General features: G+C 41.2%; 1 long non-coding RNA gene across 1 annotated transcript in view; it reads left to right on the plus strand.

The window, feature by feature from the left end:
- LOC111531616 overlaps positions 1-6,744 on the plus strand; it is a 27,538-nt gene extending 20,794 nt beyond the window's left edge. The window contains exons 2-4 of the long non-coding RNA XR_002728335.2: positions 2,981-4,394; positions 5,290-5,412; positions 6,609-6,744. This is a non-coding gene — a long non-coding RNA (uncharacterized LOC111531616). The remainder of the gene's footprint in view (positions 1-2,980; positions 4,395-5,289; positions 5,413-6,608) is intronic.
- The last annotated feature ends 2,357 nt before the right edge of the window (positions 6,745-9,101 follow it).

Below are 9,101 nucleotides of genomic sequence, written 5' to 3' on the forward strand. Positions count from 1 at the left end.
ATTTATATTTTATATTTTATAAAATATATTTATATTTTATATTTTATAAAATATATTTATATTTTATATTTTATAAAATATATTTATATTTTATAAATATATTAAAAATATTTATATTTTATATTTTATAAAACTTTTTTTAATACAAATATATTCTGTGCACATATGAACACTGGAGTTACAAAAAAAATATGAAACTCAAAGAAAGGTCAGAATGGTTGAAGCTTTACACCATCCTGAGGTTACAGAAAGGCTAGTGTCTTGGAATGAACAAGACCAGTCATGGCAGGAACAGAAGAGGAAACACCTGGGGCAAAGGTGGGCTTGTGATGCAAATGAAACCTCCTCTCAGGTAGCTGCTCTCAGAACCAGAGGTAGCAGCCTGTGGTTGAGTTAGTTTTTCATAGGTCCAGACCAAGGGGAAAGCCTGGCTGTTTATTTCACCAAGGCAGATCCGACGCAAATCTCCTCCACAAAAGGCGGCTTTGCAGGGCTATTCTTCTCTGCAGGCCGACTGAATAGTCATCTCAAAATGTGTCAAAGAAGTGTATTTGGGGTGAAATATTTTTGGTTTCCTTTACCTCGTGTGTTTATGGCATAAGCAAGTAAGACCACCAGAAAAAAAAGAAATTATACAAAATTGTATTTTAAAAAGACATTGAAGTAGTCAGCAGAGAAAAAAAGCAGGGATGTGTGAGTTCCTGTCATTGCTGTTAATGATTCTATTTTGAGGAGGGTCACCTTACCACTGTCGGTACTCAGCCCTTGTGGCACGTGATCTGGTTTTGGGTGGATGGAGGCCATGCCGTAGCAGCCAGGAGGATGGCGAGCACAGAACCAAACCAACTACCTCTACCTTCTGGTCACAAAGATCAGGATAGAGCTCTGACTACGCAGAACCCAGGGCTGGGTTCTGCTGCGCTGCATGTGGGATACCCTGATGCAGGCGTTCCTAAAGAATAGCAGCCATTCCAGAAATTACATCCCTCTCTGGCCTCCCGGCCCCTCTCTACGTAAAGCAAGCAGCAGCTAAATGTTTAGATTGAGCTTTAAAGCCATTTCCTCAAAGAGTTAACATAATATGAACCATCATAAAAGGAAAAAAGGACCCATTTATACTCAAATTACACAGGAGTCGCTTGTCTCCATCTAGGCTCAAGAGTATTTGCTCTTAAAAGCTATTTTTTCCCCCAGAAACAATAGTGCAGGTGCATCACGCTTCAGTGTGCAACATATTCATCCTGGGAGGCAGGAAGGTGATTTCACACCTGTTTCCTCTTTTTATTTGCTCCTGGCCTGGCTAATTTGCCCAGTGTCAAGATTGGTATGGCCAAGTCTGTCCAGGAGAATTATTGCTTTGCAGCACGACGTCCTCACTCTGGCATTTGGACTGTGTGATTTGCCACGTGTCTATTCTGAGTACATCTTTCTGTTTTTCATTGTCTATAAATGGAGCTGATTGGTAATAATAATCTAGAAGAGATTCTGTGTGTATTGAAATATCAGAAAGAGAGAGAGAAGGAGAAAAGACAGTTTTAACTGGCGTATGGTATGCATTGCTAACGGGGAAAGGAAAGAAGAGCGATATTACTCTGTGCTTTGATTGGCTGAAGGTGAGTTACTGCAGAAGATGTCAGACCTTCACTTCTTATGCCTCAAAAATAGACTGCTAACCGTTCGAATATGCCTGCAGAAGAAAGGAGAAAGAAGATGAAAAGAAAATTACAAGTACCTAAATGCCTGTACTTCACTGGGCCTCCTGAATCAGGGAGGGAGGACTTTTCACATCTTTGCATATTGGAAGTTGTGCAACAAGCACAGGGTCATTTATATAACAAGACAGCATGCTGAGTACGTTTTCTAAAAGTACAAATTTGTTTTGTGTGATGGTGACTGCTCTATAAGCTTTCCATTTATTTCAACTCCATATATTCCTCTCATGTTTATCTCCTAATTTGCTCTGGAATAGAATGGCCACATAAATTACATTTAAAAATTGCTTGATTTGAGATAAATGTTAAAATAATAAAATTACCAGATTTATGTGAATTTTAAGAAATCGTATTTCCCTATCCATTACCGTGGTTAACATTATTCTAACATTTATATTTTTGAAGTATGATTTTATAATTCTAACAGGAAATGGATATCCTACAGTCTCATCAATTTCTAAGTCAGCTCTTTGAAGGCGCACAAATTCCCTAATCAAACAAAAGGCTTTTAAGAAACATTTGATATTTTTGAGTAATGTGCAGGAAATTAATGAATATAAACTTATTTTCATATTTTATGCTGCTTATTTAAATATTTAGAATATGGTTTTAATTACCATGAAACTTTACTAAACATCCACCTGTCAGTAAAGAAACTGATTATTTTGTGTAGATTTGCATTCTCCTGAAAAAGAAACAGGTGTGAAAACCTGCAGGTATTTATCCACCAACAAAAAATAAAGGATATCTGTGAAATGTGGAGGAAGAAGTAAACATGAATATAATCTTAAAATTGCAAAATCTCAGTATGTGATTCCAAACTCCAAGAACGCAAAGATTCCATGGAAGAAGGGAAATGCCTTCTTATCCTTATGGAACCCTCTCAAATGTCAGGAATCTCCTTCAGTTGTATCTATCTATCTATCTATCTATCTATCTATCTATCTATCTATCTATCTATCTGTATCTATCTATCTATCTATCTATCTATCTATCTATCTATCTATCTATCTTTCTATCTATCTATCTACCTATCTACCTAGTTATGTTTTTTGATCCCTAAAACAATCTTCCATGATTATTTATGGTAATATATTCCAATTTTATTGATATAAGAGTTACAGTTAAATTAAGAACCCAGGGTGGAAGTTTCCTTTGAGCCTAAAAGTTCAAGATCAGCCTGGGAAATACAGTAAGACTTCCACTCTTCAAAAAAAAAAAAAAATCAAAAGATTAACTTTTTAATTAATTTAATTTTTAAATTTCAGGTTGCATGTGCCTGTAGTCTCTGCTACTTGGGGGCTGAGGCAAGAAGATGACTTGACCTCAGGAGGTCAAAGCTACAGTGAGCCATGATGACACCACTGCACTTCAGCCTGGGTGATGGAGTGAAGAACTAAGGTTAAGCAATTTTCCCAATATCTCAATGATCATAAATGGAATTTCCTTATTTGCTGTTAAATATCTGTGAAGTCTGCTGCGGTCTTCTCTACTACTCCTCATATTGGTCAATTTATACTTTTCTTCCTTTTTTCTTAGTCATTCTTGCTAGAGGTTTATCAATTCCATTGGCCTTTTCAAACCACAAGTTTTGGATGTGATTGATTTGTCTCTACTGGGTTTCTGTTATTGTTCTTTTTAATTTCATTGATTTCTGCTCTTTTTCATTTCCTCCCTTTGGCCTGCTTTGTGTTTATATTGCTCTTTTATTTCTGGTTTCTTTGATTGACTTAAGCGCTTGCTTTTATTTCCCTCTAAATTGCATTCAGTGGGAGAGAGAAGAAGGTGTGAGCCTGCTCCATCTTGTACAGAACCAGAGCCCTAGAGGCTGGGTTAAGTGAAACATTAAGCAGCAGGGAATAATCCTGAGCTTTGGAATCAAATTGGCTTGGGTTCCATTCACTATCTACCTGACCAACTGTGTGTCTTTGGAAAAGCTCTTAGAAGTCTCATTTTCTTGATTACAGTTGTTATAAAATGAGACAAAAATTATTGTTTCTGGTGTTTCCATGAGAATGCTTATAAGAGAATGTAGAAAAGCTATACATAATTGCTTGTTAGATTTTTTTTTTTGTTCTTTCCCTTATAGTCTTGATTCTTTCATTGGTTCAGATTACAGAGGTTTGACTGTCCATACACATCACCACGACTCACAACAAATCTTGGTTTCTTCACTGCTTGCATCTTGACTTCTGCTACTTGCCTACTTATTTAATATTCAAATGTGCTCAGCAATTATTAATCATCTGTTTCATGCCGGGTATTGTGCTAAATTTTTCCTCATATGTTAGTTTTTAGTGTCAAATATATTCTTGTGAAAGACGTTGTTATCATTCCGACTTTTCTTTAGAGATAAAAAAAAGACAAGTCCTTGCCAAGGTTACACAACTTGTATGGTATGAAACTAAGATTCAAACCCATGGCAGCTTGGCTCTAATTCTGTGCTTTTCTTAATGCACTGCAGCTGCTTCTCATTTTCACCCTTTACCTGTCTGGCTTTCTCAGCATCGGTCTGTTTACATCCTCTAAGGGTTTAAAGGCCTCAGACCCAGGATTGCTGACTCTAGCCTGGACATCAGTCTCCCTTTACCACTTCAGCTGTGGCCCTGGTGCTCCCACCACCCACCATCCAGACATCAAAGTGTCAAACTCCAGGAGCATGGCAGGCCCAGTGAATTCAAGGTAGTGTCTAATTAAACACGCACCCACTACTTAGGAAAATATATACTTTTTTAATTCCAAAAAGCAAACTTTTCCAACGTATTAAAATTAGAGATTTATATTCATGGCTCAATGGAGAATTGCTTCTTACTATCACCATTTCCATTTCCAGTCAAGGACAAATCTGCTTTTCCTAAAACATAATGTCAATTCCTATCATTCCTGTGTGCATTGTGGGCCTATCACAGATGCATATCCTTCATCATAACGCTTTTCTAAGTAATGAGTCTATAAGCCCCTCGACTCTCCTTCTCCTCAAAGTCTCCCTGAGCCAGGACAGACTTAAGAATGAATCATGCTCTACTTATCCCACTGGCATTTTAGTTCCACTCCGCCCACCTCTGCAGGCTCTTTACCTTTGTTAAAGTCAAGATGTCTTAACTAACAAGAAATGAGTAGAGCCAGGGCAAAATATGAGTAGAGCCAAAGCTATTTCCACATGAATGAGAAACAAGTATAGATAGGGAGGATCTAGAGATGGGGGTGGGGTTGGGTAGGAGCAGTGCTAGAGGCAGAAGGAAGAGATGGGAAGGGAGGTAGATTGAGGGAGGCATCACAGACAGAAGAGAAGACCCTCAGCTGAACTCTGGGGTCCCTATTCTTCAGTCAGCAGCTCAGCTTAGGGCAAGTCACTCATCCTCTCTGGTGACCCCTTTCCTCCTTTTTAATTAAGGGTTTGGGATTAGATGACCAGAGGGTTACATATGGTCCTTACATCCCAGGCCGTTCTGAAAATAGCACAGCTTTACACATTTGCAAGTGTAATAAGAAGTCCCTCTTTCTTTCCACACTGACTATTGTACAAAAATTAAATTGAAATTTGGTTACTGAGAGCCTAAGCCACATTTTCTTTTAGTCACGTCAACATTCCACGTGATGCTTCGGTCCTCAGTCAGTCGACTAAACCCTAATGAACACATGATGGACTTGAACTGTACTAGAATGACATCCAGGTCCCAGGAGAAGGAAGGGACAGAGGGTAAGAATGAGTTTCCTGAAATATTGCTGAGCATGAAGTATCCTCCTATCTACCTTACTAGCCCTTTCTTCATGGCCCCATGGCCCACTAATTGTGATTTCAGTCAGCCCCGTTTCTCAAGAAGTCATGGGCTATGATATCAGCATCCAATTAATTCCCTCATCAAAATTTCTGGGTGGGTGCAGTGGCTCATGCCTGTAAGTCCAGCACTTTGGAAAGCCGAGGTGGGTGGATCACCGGAGGTCAGGAGTTCGAGACAAACCTGGCCAGTGTGGCAAAACTCCGTCTCTACTAAAAATACAAAATTTGGCCAGGCATGATGGCACTTGCCTGTAGTCCCAGCTACTTGGGAGGCGGAGGCAGGAGAATTGCTTTAAACTGGGAGGAAGAGGTTGCAGTGAGCCAAGATCACATCATGGCACTCCAGCCTGGGCAACAGAGTGAGAGTCTGTCTCAAGAAAAGAAGAAAAAGAGTTTCCTAGGAACCTCCCCTTAGTCCCACTTTCTTATGCTAAACATCAGGAGGAAAATGAGTAGTGCGCTAGTAAGGTAAGTGACTGACAGACCTTAATCTTCCTTCCTTGCTGTTTAATTTTAATAAAGATTAATACTGAGCTAACATTTAATGGGATATCGGTTTTATATATACAATAAACAGATTTGGCTGCGGAGAGAAGAGGTATTTGAGGCATGTAATTATGTTTGTCGGAAAACCAGATTTACCTGAGAAAAGCTTCAGCTCAGTATCTGAGAGTTGTTTACTCCCTGCTTCAACCCCATACCCACAAGGTTATTAAAAGTTCTAAATATTCACCTTCTTGCAGCAAAATACTGGAGTTCCAGAAACAGTGATAGCTGAAAGAGTCACTCTCAAGTAGGTTTGAAATATTATATCTTGAAAGAATCATCATAAATCACGGGCCACGCAGCACCACCCTCCATTCAATATACAGGCATTTTAGGCCAAGCCAACCTGGCCTTTCTCTCCCAGGCTCTTTTTTTCTCCATCATACCCACAGTAAGAGGACATACATGAAGGTGCAGTGTTATGGACTGAATATCTGGGCTCTTCCAAAATGTATATGTTGAAGCTCTAACACCCAGTGGTGTTTAGAAGTGGTATCTTTGGCAGGTACTTAGGGTTAGATGACATCATGAGGGTGGGGCTCTCATGATGGGATTTTTATCCTTATAAGGAAAGGAAGAGAGACCAGAGCGCTCTCTCTCTCTCTGCTGTGTGAGAACAGTCACAAGGCAGCCACCTGCAAACCAAGAAAAGAGAGCCCTCACCAGGAACAGAATCTGCCAGCATCTTGTTCTTGGACTTCCAGCTTCCAGAACCATGAACAATAAATGTCTGTTGTTTAAGCTGCCCAGTCTACAGTATTTTCTTATAGTAGCCTGAGCAGACTAGGACATGCAGAATTCAGCAGGAGGCTAAAGTTCATGCTCCCACAGAGCCAACAATAGCATCGTCTTCAAGTAGAAACATCCCCAAAGTTCATAGTATCCCCATAGTAGAGATAACTTTCTTTGTGGTCTGACTCAACTGCTTGGGGTGAGTCACTCAGCTCAGCTAGTAGGGACAGAAGCATCTTTGTAGGTGAGGTGGGTAGGGGTGGAAGAGCTACGAGTTCTGCTCACTGGAATCCAGTCGCACACCCAAATACCTCAGCCTGAAAAATCCTGCAGCTCCCATGGCTCCAGCATGGAAAACAGCTGCTTCCTCTTCCTCCTCCTCCTTGATGTTTCTCTGTCTCCTTGTCTTGCTTCATAGCATCTGTGCTTTAAGCTTCTCTCTCCAAATGACCTAGGTACAAAACACAACCTCTGCGACTTTCCCAAAAGATCTCATATGGGGCCACAGCCCCTTGGTTCTCTAAAGGGTCACTTAAAAAATCACTGACTTGAGGCAGATTGATGAACAGGAGAAAAGGCATACACATTTATTCTACGTGTATACACAGGAGCCTTCAGAATGAAGACCCAGAAGCTTATACACCACCTTAGGGTTACAAAAAGAATGGGGGCTTGGATCCTGGTCAAACAAGTTAAGGGAGGTGGGAGAAGAAGAATAGAATTATATTGAAGGGCAATACACATTACTAAGGAGAATGATTGGATCCTAGAAACAGAGATTAACTTGTCAATAGTTGTGTTTTGTTTTGTTTTTTGAGATGGAGTTGGAGTGCAATGGTGCTATCTCAGCTCGCTGCAACCTCTTCCTCCTGGGTTCAAGCAATTCTCCTGCCTCAGCTTCCCAAGTAGCTGGGATTACAGGCACCCACCACCACACCTGGCTAATTTTTTTGTGTGTGTTTTTAGTAGAGACAGGGTTTCACTGTATTGGCCAGGTTGGTCTCAAACTCCTGATCTCAAGTGATCCACCTGCCTCACCCTCCCAAAGTGCTAGGATTACAGGTGTGAGCCACCACACCCGGCCAATTTGTAAATAGTTATTTTTGTAATATGAGTGATCCTTGGAGACAGTAATTACACTTGTAAAAGGGTCTTCTCAGCTGTGCTTACATCTTGGTCTTCTTTGCAATAGATAATGAGATAACAGGGAGGGGAAGAAAAAACAATCCTTCTCCTTGGTGGGTCTGGAGCCTAGGCAGCTAAAGGAATGTCAGCTTCTTCCAGAGAGACAGCTGGGTGGGGGTGGGGTCAGAGAGACTTTGAGGCTTCTTCAGTTGAACATGTCAAAATGTCGTATTTTGGGGTATTAGTTTCTGTGCTGCAGCACTGGGCTGTCTGTCTCCCATTACTGAGAATAAACAGAGCAGATCACATGGTTGCTAACCCCTGGCTCTCAGGCCACCCTTTTCCTCCCAGCTGTGAATCCACACCCTATGCTGCACTCCCATAGCACTTAGGAGGTGAACTGAGTTTCAGAATGATGATGGGCAGGGTGAGCTGTTATGGTCTGATGTTTGTGTTTCCCCAAAATTCCTACGTTGAACTCCCAATTCCCATTGAGATGATATTAGGAGAGGGGGACTTTGGGAGGTGATTAGATCAGGAAAATAGAGCCCTTGTGATGGGATTAGTGCCCTTACAAGGAGAGACAACAGAAAGCTTGCTTCTCCCTCTCTGCCATCTCCACCCTCCACCTGCAAACCAGGAAATGGGTCCTCCCCAGACCCTGAATCTGCCATCACCTTGATCTTGGACTTCCCAGCCTCCAGAACTGTGAGACACTAACGTTTGTTGTTTAAGCCACCCAGTCTGTGGTATTCTGTTACCACAGTCTGAGTTACCTAAGAAATGAGCTAAAGGGAGAAAAGCAAAGTCTCCCAGTTCTTTAACAGCAATGGACAGGAAGGATGGCTACCAAGCACCTACCATCTACTGGGCACTTGATGTGCATGGGATCTCTTGGGATCCATGTGGATTTCCTGTGAGGAAGCTGCCGTCATGCCCACTGCAGAGAACAGAGCACTGAGACTTGGAGAGATCTGCGTATGTATGGGAAGCATCATTTGAACTGAGGTCTGTGGGTCTTGACAGCCCATGCATTTCCTATCACAGGACGCACCTGACACAGTCAGACATACTGACACTGTCAGAGGGCATGATGTGTACTGTGAAGTGTTATTTATCTTCATTTGGAAGGGTCTGCTGATTCTCTCCCCTTCAGCCCCACTATACACGCCTTTCTTCATCTCTGGCCATTTCAGCATAACAGG

Source organism: Piliocolobus tephrosceles, chromosome 15 (assembly GCF_002776525.5).
Source record: "Piliocolobus tephrosceles isolate RC106 chromosome 15, ASM277652v3, whole genome shotgun sequence".
Classification (NCBI taxonomy): Eukaryota; Metazoa; Chordata; class Mammalia; order Primates; family Cercopithecidae; genus Piliocolobus; species Piliocolobus tephrosceles.